Consider the following 20,430-nt stretch of genomic DNA (forward strand, 5'->3'; position numbering starts at 1 on the left):
CCATTATGGGAACCATTCCCATAATGCATAGCAAAACTTCCCATAATTTTCTTTCCGTGTGCCCCGATAAAATATGTTTAGATCCAAGCATATATGATTAGATCCAAACATGGCTTGGATCCAAACTTTGGCGCGATCCAAGCGGATCCAAACAGATCTGACAATATCCAAAGAGATCTCACTTTATCTGAGTATATCCAAACAGATCTCAAAATATCAAAAGAGATCCAAACAGATCTCAAAATGTCTAAAGAGATCCAAATAAATTTCACTATATTCACGAATATATAAGTGTATCCAAGCAGATCTGCGTAAATGTCGATCTTGAAGAAATCTACATAGATTTAAGCACATATATCTAAAGAAGTTTCACTACATTCTAATGAATACATGTATAAGTATATTATACTTTAGACCATTCTAAAAACAATATATACTCATATCTTGGATTTTATTGCTATTACCTCTTAATGCTTTTGATGAACCTATGTATAACATATATCGAAAGTCAATTGATATTTAAATAAAAAAAATAGATGAATACTTTGGAAACATTGATCAAACTGATTTATTTTATTTATTCATTGCAATATCAAGTATATGATTTAAATAACGTATATATCAAAGTCAGTATACTGATTATACATATAGACACACATTTTTGGATATAGTCATAAATTCTTGGATATACGTATATCTGCTTGGATATGAATTATTTTTGCATCTATATATCCGCATACATACAATTGGGTCTGAGCAGATATAACAATATGTACTTATATCTGCTTGGATATAAATCTTTATATTTGCTTATATATAGTTGAATCTGAGCAGATATACTTATATATGCTTGGATATGCGTATATCTACTTGGATATCAATCTTAATACATCTCTATATCTGCTTATATATGATTAGATCTGAACAGATATAATTATATATGCTTATATCTAGCAAGATTAAATATTTGGATGTGTTTGGATATAAACAGATATAACGAGATCCAGACATATCTGGTTGGATCCAAACGTTTTTTATCATTATACCAAATATAAGTCTCAACGCAATATTTTTAAGCACTACACTTAAACTCGTTTAAGTCATACGCTTAAATCGAGTTTTAGCGCCACCGCAAAACTCATATCAGCACTACACTCAAATCCTTACACTCATAAATTGACAGAACTAGAAAAAAAAGGTTATGGAAATAAATATTGCTATAGATTAAAGAAATGACAATAAACCCATTTATTGATAATACTTGATGATAGGATGATGAATTCCACTCGGTTAATTTATTTTTCACCCAGGAATCCATAAATGATTATTTTTAATTCCAATTATGTAAATAATCTTTTAAAGGCTCTTAAGAACGATGAATAGGTTAAAGGTATAATATAAACACGGGGAAAAAAGATGCAAAATACGCGCTGAGTCTTACGCGGGAACTTGTTTTACTATACTCTCTGGACTTGCTATAGTATCGTACGGAAAATATAAGTCACTCACTTAAACAGAGTATTGCGATAATACTTAAACTTTTTTATATCATATTCGCAATATCAATTTATTAAAAAAGTGTATACCAATCGGACTTGAACTTTTTTTTCAGTGTATGGTCTCTCTCGATCACCACATAATGAAATATAACTCGTTCTTTAATTTAAATAATGTTATCAACAAAAAAATAGAAAAAATAGCGTTTTCAAAATTATTCTCGGATATTTTATATTAGGGGTGTGCGAATACTCGAAACTTCGAATTATTCGAGGCGAATCGAACCAAACAATTCGATTCAAGATTCACCTCGAAGATTCGAAATGTTCGAATAGTTCGAATAATTTGAAAGGTTCGAATACTTCGAAAGATTCGAATAGTATCGAAACTTTACCGAATCTTCGGTAAATAGGGGAGCCTAGGGCACGAGGCCTCCCTCAAAAATTAGGTAAAAAATTTTTTTCTATTTTCCGTCAAGTTATGACCTCTATAATGTTTTTATCATATTTGAGGCCAATATGTGATATGTGGGGTAAAATGGATCAATTAAAAAAAAAAATTAACTTGACGGAAAATTAAAAAAAAAATAATTTTTTCGTTGCAATTTTTTTATCGAGTGGTCCATTATACCCCACATATCACATATTGGCCTAAAATATCATAAAAACATTATTGAGGTTATAACTTGACGGAAAATAAAAAAAAATTTTTATCTAATTTTTGAGGAGGGCCTTCATATGAAAAATAAAAATATTTTGTGATGGTGAGCTGGAGAGGACCAGTATTCGAGGGCACCTGTGATGTGAAATTGTGATATTTTGTGCTTAATCTATTTTTTTTTTCCTTATCACTATGACTATTGTTACTAAAATTACTTAAAAACTATTATAACTAGTATACTTAAACCTAGGCCTAAAATTCTAATAATACGTTTATGTTTTTGCGTAAATAACTAATTACTACTTTCCTATTGCTATTTCTTATTACTAGTCTGACTTAAGAACTATTTCTTATTTATATTTCTATTATTTCTTATAAATATGACTTATACTTTTATTTACAACTAAATTTTTGTATTACTCTTATATACTATTTGGGTTTATTTTTTATTATAAACATTATTATTTTCTTTCGGAAATGACGTATTATTTATTTATACTTATATGGCTGTGTTTTTTTAGTTTAAGTTGAATGAATATACCGAGATATAAAATTATATGGATGTACGGAATAAGTATGAGAATACGCGGCCGAGCGAAAATTATTCTTAAAAGTCCTGAGCACCAAAGTCAAAGGAAATAAAATAAAAACGCTTATATAGATTTCAAATGAATCGTTTAAAAGATTCAAGAGATTGAAAGAATTATAAAATGAACTGAAATACAAGAAATATTAGTTGAAATTAAAATAAACTCTAATATTTCAATCGTTCATTCTTTCATTCTCTATCCGTCCGCGCGGATTATCGTCGCTTACACGGCTAAGTTCCCGGGACTTAGTGTTTACTTAACGAATTCCTTTTCTTTAAATTCAATTTTATCTTTGATAAAATTAATTTTACTCGATTTCCTTTGACTTTGTAACTCGGGACTTAGAAAATATTTCACAACAGTAGACTCTCGATGTCAACAACAGAGGGCGATGGAATTTATTCCCGTCCACAGTTACGGCGAATAGATATAATGATAAAACCGCGCATTTAAGCCCGTAGAGGCGAACCTAGTTCTCCAGAGACGTTGTCTGAGAAGACCATTCACGGACAACTAACGGAAACTCTCGTACCAGGCGTCCGACCGGACCAGGTAAGTGCAGTTTTTCACTTCTCATGGAGGGTTGAGGGACTCCACCCTGAGGCCTTCTGCCAAGGGGTGGTGGGTACTTGTGAACCGAGTAGGTGAGGGTCTGTTGGAGACCATCCACTGACCCTCATGGGACGGGACTTCGTGTAGGGCCGACGGGGTAGTCGACTAGACTCCCCTGAAGCAACCGGGAAGGGGGGTAGACCGCGATCTTAGACCGCGTAAAGTTTGGTATGTGTGTGTGTGTGTATATTTTGTGTGTTACGGGACCGCGTGGAATTATTTAATAACCAGCGACATTTTGTTATTAAACCGCGTTAAAAGTATGGATATTATTTATTGTAAAGGTAGTAGAACTGAGCATTGAAGCTCATGTAAAAAGGTTTTGTTTGCTTTCTTATTTAAATAAAGTTTTTGACTATTGTTTATTTGTAAAAACTGTCTATAAATTAAAGACCCCTTTTGAACCCTGGACTCCGGCGAGCTAAACCAAGCAAAAAGGGGTAACTGTTTATTTGGAATTATCAATGTACTGATGTATAATTGATAACAAATTACTCATTCAGCTAAGTTCTGATTTTCCGGTATTTAAAATGATTTGTCTTAATTAATTTGGGTTATATTTAATGTTTGATGAAATGTTTAATTTAAACTGGTTTATTTCACTCGTTACAATTTAAAAAAATTTATTTTAAGTGGAAAGATAATGAATAATAAAAAAAAACAATTATTTAAAATAATTTTTATATTTTATATAAAATATGGCCGTGCTTGCCGCACGCGACGCTTACTACTATCTCTGTTAGGCTCTTGCTAATATATACAACTACATATGATTATATGCAGCCATCTATCGATAATGTTCGTTAAAGAAATATTTATTGACTATATTAATAAATATTATTTGGTGAAAATAAATATTTATTCAAGTCAAAGAAGGCTTTGTTGATATTACGAATATTTATTTGAGATAAACCATAGAATGATTTAATTGTAATAAATATTTATTTCTCTCAAAGAAACTTGTCACAAGAGTTTTAATAAATCTAGTTTATTACTCTCAAATAAATCCTTTTATCAGTACACACTTAGCTATCGAATCTTGGCAGATTAAAAAAGGGCCAACGCTGGCCCAATTTTCATCATTGGCGGTTCCTACCTGGGATATACAGTTCATATATAATTGTATATAATTAAAAATAATTGAAAGTTACAAAAAAATCACGAAAATTACATTTACAAAAATGGACATCAAACAGGCTTATTATGTCAAGATTGTTCGATCGTAAATGCATGTTGACTGGAAATGACTTTTGAAATTTTCCCCGTGACGAGTCTCAAACCCAATTAAATTGCAATTTTACATTCAAATGAGATAAAAATAATTATACTATCAAATCAATCATAGAGAATGAAAAGTTCTACTAAAGACTAAAAACTAATAAATAATTATTCGATATTATAAAATTCATAGTTTATCGAATTACATATTAACTGGTACTTCATTAGCATGATCATCATCATTCAATCTAGAGCAGATATGTTATGGATCAGGCAAATAATATAATATTTATTATAAAAAAATTTTATAGTTTGCGACTAAGCATTGTAGCAAATATTGTTAGTTATTTTTCTTGTTCAGTATTTCATTTTTTTTAATTGTTTACGATAACTTTGTTATCGAGTTGACATTTGAAATAATAAATAATAAACTTTTATCAGCATAATTGCTGGAATATTCTCTATCATATCGTGACAATTTTTTTTTACTCATACTACTACTACTACTACTACTACTACTACTACTACTACTAATATTTGAAAAAGTTGCTTTTCATCACGTATACACGTTTTTAGGTAGAAAAACGTTTATATTGTAACATTGTTTACGATAGCTTTGTTGTCGAGCTGACATTTGAAACAATAAATAATGAAACTTATATCAGTATAATTGCTGCAATATTCTCTATCATATCGTGGCAATTTTTTTTTTACTCATACTACTACTACTACTACCACTACTAATATTTGAAAAAGTTGCTTTTCATCACATATACACGTTTTTAGGTAGAAAAACGTTTATATTGTAACATTGTTTATGATAGCTTTGTTGTCGAGCTGACATTTGAAACAATAAATAATGAAACTTATATCAGTATAATTGCTGCAATATTCTCTATGATATTGGACAAGGTTGCTGCTGACGCAAATGAGTTTTCAGGTATAAAAATGTCCATTTTTCGGTGATTGGTACGCAGAAGCTCACAGAAATTCAACGAAGCATTACTGGTAAGAAATAATTATTTTTCTTTAATATTTAAAAAAATAAAATATAATTGATTTTTTCTGCATAAAAAATATCCAGGGACGCTTGTATAGAATTTATATGTTAAATAAAATTTTATATATATATACGTATGTATATGGGGCATTCCACGCCAAATCGACCACTTTTGAACCCTACCCCTTTAGATTTGGCTGAAAATTTTTTCTCTATTTGTACCCCATCAAAAACGTATCTCAAAATTTTTTTTAAATTTTTTCACCCAACCAAAAAAAAGTTATAAATTTTTGAAAAAATGGCTTTTTTTATTTAAAATAACTATATCATTTATTTAAAATTCGAGTGTTTGGGAGGTTTTTTTTTTTTAATTTTTGTTTTTAAATGTACTTTTCGAAAAAAAATACAAAAAAATTACTGCAACCTATCTTCATTGTTTTTTTTTTTTTATTTTTGGAAACAATCAAAAATTTTTCGATGTTTACCATTTTTGATTTTTGATTTTTTTTTTTTCTTATAAAACTGACATTTTCTGCAAATCTCCAAATTTTTTCAGATCGATGTTATTTCGATTTATATTTTTTATTCCCAGTTGAAAAACAAAATTCTTTTTAACTAGCTTTATTTCTCATGACACCATGCTTAAAATTTTTGAGAGTGCTCAGAAAACCTTGAAATTTAGAAAAAAAAATAAAAACAATAAATTTAAATGGTAATCATCGAAATAATTTGAATTTTGTTAGAAAAATCAAGTTTAAAAATAGAAGGACTTTCTGAATAATTTGTTTATATTTTTTTCTGAAAACTACACGGAAAAAAAAATTCTACCAAAATTTACGATGTTAACATCGTAATCTCGGACTAGACTTTTATTAATGTCAATTTTTAAATGTTTTATTTCAAAATTTATTATGTGGGCTATTTTTTTTACTATTTAACATCGTAATTTCAACAAAGACTTTTAGGATTAAAAATTACTGCAAAAATTACAATTTAACATCGTAAAAAAAAATAAATAAAAATTACACTTTAAAAACTATATTTATTCATACATTTAATATTTCTATTTACTTTTTAACAAAATAAATATTACAGTGCTGCCTCTGTTATAATACGATGGAAGCTATAAAAAGTACGATGTTACATCGTACTTTTTAAATAGTAACTGGGTCCTCCGCAAGTCGTTTATATGGATCTTAAAAACAACATATTGTGTAGGCCCTTCAGTGGCCGAGTGGTCCAAGGCGTCGGACACTTCGCACTCGAAAGGACTCGGGTTCGAATCCAACTGCCGAACGATTATTATTTTAATCTTTTATTTAAAATTTCTCTTCAAATTTTACGATGTTACATCGTAATTTATATTAAAGAGCTTAAGACTTCGTATTGTTTGTCTGAAGTATTATTTCTTAAATGAAATTTCCAACCCTACATCGTAAAAATTACGATGTGAAAAGTCTAGTCCACCAATACAATAATTAATAGGACAAATTACGATGTTAGCATTGTAAATTTAACTAGGATTTTTTTTCCGTGTACATTTAAAAACAAAGAAAATATAAAAAAAGAGTTTTCATTTGGTTCATTTTTGGACAAATGCTGGAAAATCGAAAACAATTTCTTCTACACTCATTGTTTTATGGTTGAAGAACGGTGTTATGAGAAATAAGGCTATAGTTAAAAAAAAATTTGTTTTTCAACTAGGAATAAAAAATATAAATCGAAAAAACATCCCTCCAAAAAAATTTGAGGATTTGCAGAAAATGTCAGTTTTATATGAAAAAAAAAAATAAAAAATAAAGAATGGTAAGCATCGAAAAATTTTTTATTTTTTTCAAAAATCTAAAAAAAAACAATGAAGATAGGTTGCGATAATTTTTTTGTATCTTTTTTCGAAAAGTACATTTGAAAACAAAAATTTTGAAAAAAAAAAAACGTCTCAATCAGTCGAATTTTGAAAAAGTTATAGCTATTTTAAATGAATCGTTCATTTGAGAAACCTCATAAGTCAAGAAAACAAAATTTTTCAGGAAACACAAAAAAACTTTTTTTTGGAAAAACTTGACATTAAAATAATAAATAAATAATTGAATACAATAATGTTAGCGTCTCTGAAAAAGATTCCAACACGAAATATTTAATTTTTTAAATGAAACTACTTAAAAAAATTATTTAAAGTTGATTGACGTATGGGGTTTCTCAAACAAACCGGAAAAATAAGTTATAAAATCATTGTTTTTTTAAATGTTTCCACTCAAATCATTTATTACACTGATAAAATGAAGTATTAAATATGTATTTGAACTCTGAAACTCAGAAATTACAAAAAATTATAATTAATTTAAATATTTTAATCAGTCATATAACAGTCAACAATAAAACGACATTTGAAATTAATTTCCCAAGAAAGCGCGAATTTTAAATAAAAAAAATAAAAAAATTATTTCTGTAAAACTAAAACTGCATACACTGATAGAAGGATTTTTTAATATTTAATAAGCCTTATTAACTGTTAATAAATGATTTTTTAACATGAGATGAGTTAATAAATATTTATTAACAGTTGATAAATCATTTATTTAATGCGATTTTTTAACAGTTAATAAATATTTAGTAACAGTTAACAAATAGTTATTAATAGTAAATAAATCATTCATTAAAGACAATTTATTAACTGTTAATAAATCATTTATTAAAACAGTTAAATAAAAAGTGAGCATAAAAGCTTTACTTTGACACTTTTTGTAACCTCACAACTTCAATAAATAATAAAATTTAATTAGATGAGATCGATTTATAGTTCTCTTATAAAAAAAATAGAGAAAATAAAAGGAATAAAAAAAAAAAAATAGTTGTAATTTATTAATATTTAATAAATTCTTCTATCAGTGTGCATATATATTTTTAATTATACCTCTGTACTATTGTAATTACTGTATTATTTAAATTGAATAATTGTTTTACTTTTCCGCTTCAGGATATAAAATAAAAAAATGTCGAAAATAATTTTATTATTATCAATTTTCGTATTGATTGGTCTCTATGTTGGTGCAGCTACAGCTGCAGGCTGTGATGGCCAGTGGGTAAGTAATTATCATAACACAGTGAAAGAAAAAAAAAATTACACGCAAAGAATTTTGAGTAAAAATTGCCCATAAAGTTTGGTACTGTAAGGATATCTAGTCAGTAACCAAACTTTTATTATGTTGTTAGTAGAAATTGCACTTTACTTATATGCTATCGAATAGTATATTTTATAATGTGGATGGGGAAAATTTCGATATTTTCCACGTGTCCTCACAGTATTATATTTTTTAGGTAATTTTCACTGAAAATTTCTACTGAAAAATGAAAATTCGATAAAATATAAATTTTTTTAGTGCCATCCATCAGAAGGATACAAGTGTTGTGCAGGACATTCATGCAGTTCGTACGCTTGGCAAGGTAAATGCAAAAATGATAATCAAGCTGAAGCAGATCAAATGGCGGCAGCACCCACGGGAAAATAATTATAACATACAGTGAAGATTAATAAATGCATTGTATCAATTAATAAAAATCTCTTGTTGACAAACAAAACTTTACTGTACGTGTTTTCATTCTCAAGAGATGTTTCTGATATTCTTTAGAGGGAATAAAAAAGGTAGCATTTGCGATTAAAGGCAAAAAAGTGTAAAAGAAAGACAAGGCTATATACACTGTTAACAATAATAAAAAAATCTGTCTATCGGTTGACCCTGAGGGCCAGCCCTAAAACTTCCCGCTGTTTTCGAGCTCCTCGAGCTCGAAAACATTATTATGGGAACATTTTCGAGCTCTTCGAGCTCGAAACTATTTTTGTATGCCATTGTGTTCGAGAAAACCGTTTTTTTGCAGCTTGGAAAAAATGTTTTTATAAAATTTTATAAAAAAATATAAAATTTTGTAAGATTTTATAAAATTTCACAGCAAAATTTTATAAAAATTCATACAATTTTATAGAATTTTATAAAATTTTATAAAATTTTATAAATTTCTGGTAGAGCACTTGGCGTGATACCGAATTGGTCTGAGTTCGATTCCCAGTTCGGGCTATCTATATTTTTCTAAATTTATCTATAAATTGTCTTATTGAGAAGGTCATTTGCATGTTTGCATGTTTAGGTTTCCACTATATTTAAATGGCCCCAGATTTCTGGACAAATTCTGACCACAGTCTGACTCGAATCTTGACCAATAATCTTGGTCAAGAATCTGCACGGAGAAAAAAATATTGTTCTCAGAAGTATACTGTATAGTTACAGTAACAATACGCAATAGTTATCTAATAGATTGTTATTGCAACGATCTAACTGTATCGTTCTGACAACAATACGGTAGATAGCTCTGAGACCTATACCCCTGTTGAAAATATCCAATAGATTCCAATAAAAAAGAATCATATCAGAATCTATTGTGCTTTTGTCGCAGTAATTCCTTTTACAAACCAATACCGATTTTATAGTGGAATAATCCAATGGGGGTGGATAACGTTCTATTGGAGTATATAAGTAAGAATATTTTTTATGTGGATATCCAGTTATGCCAATGGACATGGTTTATCTTATGTCAATCTATTGGGCTATCCAGATAAAGTCTATTTTGTCTTTTATAAATTTCAAGAGGATGATCCTTTTAGAATTTACAACTCACACTTTTGGTCTTGATTAGGCTCCTTGAGCTCGAAAACAGCGGGATATTTTGGGGCTGGCCCGCAGGGCCAACCGACACCCACATTTTTAACTTCCCGCTAAGAAAATCGACGATTTTCGAAAAATTGGGAAGTTATTGTTTTCACCCCGATCATTGTAAATATATTTTCTCACCTCCGGGCGGAAAGCGTCAACTTTCGTCCCGCTGTGCAAAACGAAGTTGCCGCTTCCCGCCTCCGTCGAGGAGAAAAATAGTATACACTCCTCGGGAAGTAAATAAGAAAGCCTCAGATCACATGTTTGTTGACCTCGGCTTCGCCTCGGCCAACAATTACATGTGATCTGAGACATTTCTTACTTTACTTCCCTCGGTGTGTAATATACTATTTCGAGCTCTTCGAGCTCGAAAAATGTCAGTGATCAAAATCAAGATTTGAATGAGTTTCGACTGAGGTCAGAGCAATAATATATGGAATATCCGAGAAAAACATTAAAGACTGGGTTTTTTCAATTTTTTGCTGACAATATATGACCAGTCTATAACTTTTTAACTATTGAACCGATTTGGATGGTTGAGGCAGCAATCGAAAGAGCTTGTTGGCCATCAACTTTTCTGAAAATTTCAGATCATTTGATCAAGTAGACTCGAAAATATTGCCGAATTACAGAAAAAAAAATTTTTTTTTTTTTTAGTTTTTTATTGATTTCTCAGATACAACTTGAACGATCGACTTCAAAATTTGATCAGCTTTAGAACTCAATAAAACACGTCGATTGCCGCCTCAACCATCGAAACCGGTTGATTCGTTCGTGAGATATCGCGGGAGAAAGAAATTCCAAAAAACGGTTTTTTGCGAATATCTTTGAAACGACTCAGTCAAACAATTTTAAAATTTGATCAGCTCTAGAACTCAATAAGACACGTCGATTGCCGCCTCAACCATCGAAACCGGTTGATTCGTTCGTGAGATATCGCGGGAGAAAGAAATTCCAAAAAACGGTTTTTTGCGAATATCTTTGAAACGACTCAGTCAAACAATTTTAAAATTTGATCAGCTCTAGAACTCAATAAGACACGTCGATTGCCGCCTCAACCATCAAAAGCGGTCAATTCGTTCGTGAGATATCGTGGGAGAAAGAAATGCTTAAAACGGTTTTTTTCGAAAACAATGGGATACAAAAGTATTTTCGAGCTCGAAGAGCTCGAAAATGTATTCACAACAATGTTTTCGAGCTAAAGAAGCTCGAAAACAGCGGGAAGTTTTGGGGCTGGCCCGCAGAGTCAACCGATAGACAGATTTTTTTTTTTCAATTTTAGAAAAAAATTTTGTAGAAGTCACAAATAATCGACAAATTGTTATATTCATAGATTTTTTTCTCGAAATTGTATTTCAAATGAAGTTGAACAACCAAAATTATGCTATTGTCGAAAAAAAATTTAATGGTGGAAAACTTCACCTTTAGTGTTGTAGATCATGCAAAGATGGATAAAAAGGGTACAAGTAAAGATGGTTCTCCGAAAGATGATTCTACCATTGGTGAAATTCCCGCGTCTGCAAATACCTCAACTGCACTCGCTGGTCCAACAAGTCATTCCTCTGCTGATGAACGCACCAAGCATTCGTCAAAAGAACGAAATGAAAAAAAGGTCCAGGATGTGACCTCTTCTTCAAGCAGCTCTTCTGAATCAGCTGAAGACTCAGAATCATCTGAAGATTCAGGAACTTTATCTGATAAAAACGCCTCACCAGATAGATAAGTCATAAATGGTGAAGCTCGCAACAAAAGGATAATTTTTTTTACACGTTTTATACCCTATTTTTCTTTTCTGCTAGTCGTTCTTAAATTCTTACTCTATAAAATTATATTCAGCAGTTATCAAATTATAAACATCAATAAATAATAAAACACCGTTTCAATATTAATTTTATCCGTTCCCACATTATTTTTATTAAACCCAATATTCGTACTAATATATATAATAAGTATTGACAAATAGGTACCGATAAAAAAAATTTGCATTTGATTGTGGAAATCCTAATCAAGACCAAAAGTGTGAGTTGTAAATTCTAAAAGGATCATCCTCTTGAAATTTATAAAAGACAAAATAGACTTTATCTGGATAGAGATAAATAGACTTTATTTTCGACAATAGCATAATTTTGGTTGTTCAACTTCATTTGAAATACAACTTCGAGAAAAAAATCTATGAATATAACAATTTGTCGATTATTTGTGACTTCTACAAAATTTTTTTCTAAAATTGAAAAAAAAAAATCTGTCTATCGGTTGACCCTGCGGGCCAGCCCCAAGACTTCTCGCTGTTTTCGAGCTCCTTGAGATCGATTTATAGTTCTCTAATAAAAAAAATAGAGAAAATAAAAGGAATAAAAAAAAAAAAATAGTTGTAATTTATTAATATTTGATAAATTCTTCTATCAGTGTGCATATATATTTTTAATTATACCTCTGTACTATTGTAATTACTGTATTATTTAAATTGAATAATTGTTTTACTTTTCCGCTTCAGGATATAAAATAAAAAAATGTCGAAAATAATTTTATTATTATCAATTTTCGTATTGATTGGTCTCTATGTTGGTGCAGCTACAGCTGCAGGCTGTGATGGCCAGTGGGTAAGTAATTATCATAACACAGTAAAAGAAAAAAAAAATTACACGCAAAGAATTTTGAGTAGAAATTGCCCATAAAGTTTGGTACTGTAAGGACATCTAGTCAGTAACCAAACTTTTATTATGTTGTTAGTAGAAATTGCACTTTACTTATATGCTATCGAATAGTATATTTTATAATGTGGATGGGGAAAATTTCGATATTTTCCACGTGTCCTCACAGTATTATATTTTTTAGGTAATTTTTACTGAAAATTTCTACTGAAAAATGAAAATTCGATAAAATATAAATTTTTTTAGTGCCATCCATCACAAGTTCCTGAATCTTCAGATGATTCTGAGTCTTCAGCTGATTCAGAAGAGCTGCTTGAAGAAGAGGTCACATCCTGGACCTTTTTTTCATTTCGTTCTTTTGACGAATGCTTGGTGCGTTCATCAGCAAAGGAATGAATTGTTGGACCAGCGAGTGCAGTTGAGGTATTTGCAGACGCGGGAATTTCACCAATGGTAGAATTATCTTTCGGAGAACCATCTTTACTTGTACCCTTTTTATCCATCTTTGCATGATCTACAACAATAAAGGTGAAGTTATCCACCATTAAATTTTTTTTCGACAATAGCATAATTTTGGTTGTTCAACTTCATTTGAAATACAATTTCGGAAAAAAAATCTATGAATATAAGAATTTGTCGATTATTTGTGACTTCTACAAAATTTTTTTCTAAAATTGAAAAAAAAAAATCGGTCTGTCAGTTGACCCTGCGGGCCAGCCCCAAAACTTCCCGCTGTTTTCGAGCTCGTTGAGCTCGAAAACATTAATGTGAATACATTTTCGAGCTCTTCGAGCTCGCAAATACTTTTGTATGCCATTGTTTTGTAAAAAACCATTTTTTAGCATTTCTTTCTCCCACGATATCTCGGGAACGAATTAACCGATTTTGATGGTTGAGGCGGCAATCGACGTGTTTTATCAAGTTCTAAAGCTGATCAAATTTTGAAATCGATTTATCGAGTCGTTTTTGAGAAATTTCGAAAAAACCAAAAAAAAATTTTTTTTTGAATTCTTTCGTCAACGGTTTCTCTTGAACGAATGACCCGATTTTGATGGTTGAGGTGGCATTCGACGCGGCTTACAGAGTTTCAGAGCTGATTAGATTTTGGAATCAATCCATCGAGCAAATTAAAAGTTATCCAAATAAAACATTTTTGAAAAAAATTTATTTTCGAAATATCTCTGAACGCACCCTACCGATTAAGTTCAAATTTTCACGGCCTCAAGACATTAACAAGCCGCGTCGAATGACACCTCAACGATCAAAATCGGTTCATCCGTTCAAGAGTTATGAATATTTACATACATACATACGTACGTACGTACATACGTACGTACGTACGTACGTACGTACACACATACATACACTCGGACATCATCGTGAAATTAGTCAGGATAGCTTCCTAGGACCTCGAAACGTCGACATCTGATGGAAATTCGATTTTCGTAAATCGGACCGAAACCAATAACTTCCCGAATTTTTGAAAATTTACAATTTTCTTAGCGGGAAGTTAAAAATCTGTCTATCGGTTGACTCTGCGGGCCAGCCCCAAAACTTTCCGCTGTTTTCGAGCTTCTTGAGTTCGAAAACATTGTTGTGAATACATTTTCGAGCTCTTCGAGCTCGAAAATACTTTTGTATCCCATTGTTTTCGAAAAAAACCGTTTTAAGCATTTCTTTCTCCCACGATATCTCACGAACGAATTGACCGCTTTTGATGGTTGAGGCGGCAATCGACGTGTCTTATTGAGTTCTAGAGCTGATCAAATTTTTAAATTGTTTGACTGAGTCGTTTAAAAGATATTCGCAAAAAACCGTTTTTTGGAATTTCTTTCTCCCGCGATATCTCACGAACGAATCAACCGGTTTCGATGGTTGAGGCGGCAATCGACGTGTTTTATTGAGTTCTAAAGCTGATCAAATTTTGAAGTCGATCGTTCAAGTTGTATCTGAGAAATCAATAAAAAACTAAAAAAAAAAAAAAATTTTTTTTCTGTAATTCGGCAATATTTTCGAGTCTACTTGATCAAATGATCTGAAATTTTCAGAAAAGTTGATGGCCAACAAGCTCTTTCGATTGCTGCCTCAACCATCCAAATCGGTTCAATAGTTAAAAAGTTATAGACTGGTCATATATTGTCAGCAAAAAATTGAAAAAACCCAGTCTTTAATGTTTTTCTCGGATATTCCATATATTATTGCTCTGACCTCAGTCGAAACTCATTCAAATCTTGATTTTGATCACTGACATTTTTCGAGCTCGAAGAGCTCGAAAATATATTCACAATGATCGGGGTGAAAACAATAACTTCCCAATTTTTCGAAAATCGTCGATTTTCTTAGCGGGAAGTTAAAAATGTGGGTGTCGGTTGGCCCTGCGGGCCAGCCCCAAAATATCCCGCTGTTTTCGAGCTCAAGGAGCCTAATCAAGACCAAAAGTGTGAGTTGTAAATTCTAAAAGGATCATCCTCTTGAAATTTATAAAAGACAAAATAGACTTTATCTGGATAGCCCAATAGATTGACATAAGATAAACCATGTCCATTGGCATAACTGGATATCCACATAAAAAATATTCTTACTTATATACTCCAATAGAACGTTATCCACCCCCATTGGATTATTCCACTATAAAATCGGTATTGGTTTGTAAAAGGAATTACTGCGACAAAAGCACAATAGATTCTGATATGATTCTTTTTTATTGGAATCTATTGGATATTTTCAACAGGGGTATAGGTCTCAGAGCTATCTACCGTATTGTTGTCAGAACGATACAGTTAGATCGTTGCAATAACAATCTATTAGATAACTATTGCGTATTGTTACTGTAACTATACAGTATACTTCTGAGAACAATATTTTTTTCTCCGTGCAGATTCTTGACCAAGATTATTGGTCAAGATTCGAGTCAGACTGTGGTCAGAATTTGTCCAAAAATCTGGGGCCATTTAAATATAGTGGAAACCTAAACATGCAAACATGCAAATGACCTTCTCAATAAGACAATTTATAGATAAATTTAGAAAAATATAGATAGCCCGAACTGGGAATCGAACTCAGACCAATTCGGTATCACGCCAAGTGCTCTACCAGAAATTTATAAAATTTTATAAAATTTTATAAAATTCTATAAAATTGTATGAATTTTTATAAAATTTTGCTGTGAAATTTTATAAAATCTTACAAAATTTTATATTTTTTTATAAAATTTTATAAAAACATTTTTTCCAAGCTGCAAAAAAACGGTTTTCTCGAACACAATGGCATACAAAAATAGTTTCGAGCTCGAAGAGCTCGAAAATGTTCCCATAATAATGTTTTCGAGCTCGAGGAGCTCGAAAACAGCGGGAAGTTTTAGGGCTGGCCCTCAGGGTCAACCGATAGACAGATTTTTTTATTATTGTTAACAGTGTATATAGCCTTGTCTTTCTTTTACACTTTTTTGCCTTTAATCGCAAATGCTACCTTTTTTATTCCCTCTAAAGAATATCAGAAACATCTCTTGAGAATGAAAACACGTACAGTAAAGTTTTGTTTGTCAACAAGAGATTTTTATTAATTGATACAATGCATTTATTAATCTTCACTGTATGTTATAATTATTTTCCCGTGGGTGCTGCCGCCATTTGATCTGCTTCAGCTTGATTATCATTTTTGCATTTACCTTGCCAAGCGTACGAACTGCATGAATGTCCTGCACAACACTTGTATCCTTCTGATGGATGGCACTAAAAAAATTTATATTTTATCGAATTTTCATTTTTCAGTAGAAATTTTCAGTGAAAATTACCTAAAAAATATAATACTGTGAGGACACGTGGAAAATATCGAAATTTTCCCCATCCACATTATAAAATATACTATTCGATAGCATATAAGTAAAGTGCAATTTCTACTAACAACATAATAAAAGTTTGGTTACTGACTAGATATCCTTACAGTACCAAACTTTATGGGCAATTTTTACTCAAAATTCTTTGCGTGTAATTTTTTTTTTCTTTCACTGTGTTATGATAATTACTTACCCACTGGCCATCACAGCCTGCAGCTGTAGCTGCACCAACATAGAGACCAATCAATACGAAAATTGATAATAATAAAATTATTTTCGACATTTTTTTATTTTATATCCTGAAGCGGAAAAGTAAAACAATTATTCAATTTAAATAATACAGTAATTACAATAGTACAGAGGTATAATTAAAAATATATATGCACACTGATAGAAGAATTTATTAAATATTAATAAATTACAACTATTTTTTTTTTTTTATTCCTTTTATTTTCTCTATTTTTTTTATAAGAGAACTATAAATCGATCTCATCTAATTAAATTTTATTATTTATTGAAGTTGTGAGGTTACAAAAAGTGTCAAAGTAAAGCTTTTATGCTCACTTTTTATTTAACTGTTTTAATAAATGATTTATTAACAGTTAATAAATTGTCTTTAATGAATGATTTATTTACTATTAATAACTATTTGTTAACTGTTACTAAATATTTATTAACTGTTAAAAAATCGCATTAAATAAATGATTTATCAACTGTTAATAAATATTTATTAACTCATCTCATGTTAAAAAATCATTTATTAACAGTTAATAAGGCTTATTAAATATTAAAAAATCCTTCTATCAGTGTATGCAGTTTTAGTTTTACAGAAATAATTTTTTTATTTTTTTTATTTAAAATTCGCGCTTTCTTGGGAAATTAATTTCAAATGTCGTTTTATTGTTGACTGTTATATGACTGATTAAAATATTTAAATTAATTATAATTTTTTGTAATTTCTGAGTTTCAGAGTTCAAATACATATTTAATACTTCATTTTATCAGTGTAATAAATGATTTGAGTGGAAACATTTAAAAAAACAATGATTTTATAACTTATTTTTCCGGTTTGTTTGAGAAACCCCATACGTCAATCAACTTTAAATAATTTTTTTAAGTAGTTTCATTTAAAAAATTAAATATTTCGTGTTGGAATCTTTTTCAGAGACGCTAACATTATTGTATTCAATTATTTATTTATTATTTTAATGTCAAGTTTTTCCAAAAAAAAGTTTTTTTGTGTTTCCTGAAAAATTTTGTTTTCTTGACTTATGAGGTTTCTCAAATGAACGATTCATTTAAAATAGCTATAACTTTTTCAAAATTCGACTGATTGAGACGTTTTTTTTTTTTCAAAATTTTTGTTTTCAAATGTACTTTTCGAAAAAAGATACAAAAAAATTATCGCAACCTATCTTCATTGTTTTTTTTTAGATTTTTGAAAAAAATAAAAAATTTTTCGATGCTTACCATTCTTTATTTTTTATTTTTTTTTTTCATATAAAACTGACATTTTCTGCAAATCCTCGAATTTTTTTGGAGGGATGTTTTTTCGATTTATATTTTTTATTCCTAGTTGAAAAACAAATTTTTTTTTAACTATAGCCTTATTTCTCATAACACCGTTCTTCAACCATAAAACAATGAGTGTAGAAGAAATTGTTTTCGATTTTCCAGCATTTGTCCAAAAATGAACCAAATGAAAACTCTTTTTTTATATTTTCTTTGTTTTTAAATGTACACGGAAAAAAAATCCTAGTTAAATTTACAATGCTAACATCGTAATTTGTCCTATTAATTATTGTATTGGTGGACTAGACTTTTCACATCGTAATTTTTACGATGTAGGGTTGGAAATTTCATTTAAGAAATAATACTTCAGACAAACAATACGAAGTCTTAAGCTCTTTAATATAAATTACGATGTAACATCGTAAAATTTGAAGAGAAATTTTAAATAAAAGATTAAAATAATAATCGTTCGGCAGTTGGATTCGAACCCGAGTCCTTTCGAGTGCGAAGTGTCCGACGCCTTGGACCACTCGGCCACTGAAGGGCCTACACAATATGTTGTTTTTAAGATCCATATAAACGACTTGCGGAGGACCCAGTTACTATTTAAAAAGTACGATGTAACATCGTACTTTTTATAGCTTCCATCGTATTATAACAGAGGCAGCACTGTAATATTTATTTTGTTAAAAAGTAAATAGAAATATTAAATGTATGAATAAATATAGTTTTTAAAGTGTAATTTTTATTTATTTTTTTTTACGATGTTAAATTGTAATTTTTGCAGTAATTTTTAATCCTAAAAGTCTTTGTTGAAATTACGATGTTAAATAGTAAAAAAAATAGCCCACATAATAAATTTTGAAATAAAACATTTAAAAATTGACATTAATAAAAGTCTAGTCCGAGATTACGATGTTAACATCGTAAATTTTGGTAGAATTTTTTTTTCCGTGTAGTTTTCAGAAAAAAATATAAACAAATTATTCAGAAAGTCCTTCTATTTTTAAACTTGATTTTTCTAACAAAATTCAAATTATTTCGATGATTACCATTTAAATTTATTGTTTTTATTTTTTTTTCTAAATTTCAAGGTTTTCTGAGCACTCTCAAAAATTTTAAGCATGGTGTCATGAGAAATAAAGCTAGTTAAAAAGAATTTTGTTTTTCAACTGGGAATAAAAAATATAAATCGAAATAACATCGATCTGAAAAAATTTGGAGATTTGCAGAAAATGTCAGTTTTATAAGAAAAAAAAAAAATCAAAAATCAAAAATGGTAAACATCGAAAAATTTTTGATTGTTTCCAAAAATAAAAAAAAAAAAAAACAATGAAGATAGGTTGCAGTAATTTTTTTGTATTTTTTTTCGAAAAGTACATTTAAAAACAAAAATTAAAAAAAAAAAACCTCCCAAACACTCGAATTTTAAATAAATGATATAGTTATTTTAAATAAAAAAAGCCATTTTTTCAAAAATTTATAACTTTTTTTTGGTTGGGTGAAAAAATTTAAAAAAAATTTTGAGATACGTTTTTGATGGGGTACAAATAGAGAAAAAATTTTCAGCCAAATCTAAAGGGGTAGGGTTCAAAAGTGGTCGATTTGGCGTGGAATGCCCCATATACATACGTATATATATATAAAATTTTATTTAACATATAAATTCTATACAAGCGTCCCTGGATATTTTTTATGCAGAAAAAATCAATTATATTTTATTTTTTTAAATATTAAAGAAAAATAATTATTTCTTACCAGTAATGCTTCGTTGAATTTCTGTGAGCTTCTGCGTACCAATCACCGAAAAATGGACATTTTTATACCTGAAAACTCATTTGCGTCAGCAGCAACCTTGTCCAATATCATAGAGAATATTGCAGCAATTATACTGATATAAGTTTCATTATTTATTGTTTCAAATGTCAGCTCGACAACAAAGCTATCATAAACAATGTTACAATATAAACGTTTTTCTACCTAAAAACGTGTATATGTGATGAAAAGCAACTTTTTCAAATATTAGTAGTGGTAGTAGTAGTAGTAGTATGAGTAAAAAAAAAATTGCCACGATATGATAGAGAATATTGCAGCAATTATACTGATATAAGTTTCATTATTTATTGTTTCAAATGTCAGCTCGACAACA

At 29.8% G+C, this 20,430-nt stretch overlaps 2 long non-coding RNA genes across 2 annotated transcripts; one reads left to right on the forward strand and one right to left on the reverse strand.

The window, feature by feature from the left end:
- Positions 1 to 5,398: 5,398 nt before the first annotated feature.
- On the forward strand, positions 5,399 to 11,734 carry LOC130669966 (uncharacterized). Its single transcript, XR_008990292.1, has 4 exons — positions 5,399 to 5,585; positions 8,555 to 8,660; positions 8,958 to 9,220; positions 11,720 to 11,734. It is a non-coding gene; the product is annotated as an uncharacterized LOC130669966 (long non-coding RNA).
- A 1,699-nt stretch (positions 11,735 to 13,433) lies between these two features.
- On the reverse strand, positions 13,434 to 20,224 carry LOC130669967 (uncharacterized). The gene is made up of 4 exons (XR_008990293.1): positions 20,040 to 20,224; positions 16,963 to 17,068; positions 16,403 to 16,665; positions 13,434 to 13,448 (listed from the first exon to the last, which is right to left on the reverse strand). It is a non-coding gene; the product is annotated as an uncharacterized LOC130669967 (long non-coding RNA).
- Between the last annotated feature and the right edge of the window lie 206 nt (positions 20,225 to 20,430).

The sequence above is a fragment of the Microplitis mediator genome, chromosome 6 (genome assembly GCF_029852145.1).
Source record: "Microplitis mediator isolate UGA2020A chromosome 6, iyMicMedi2.1, whole genome shotgun sequence".
Lineage (NCBI taxonomy): Eukaryota > Metazoa > Arthropoda > Insecta > Hymenoptera > Braconidae > Microplitis > Microplitis mediator.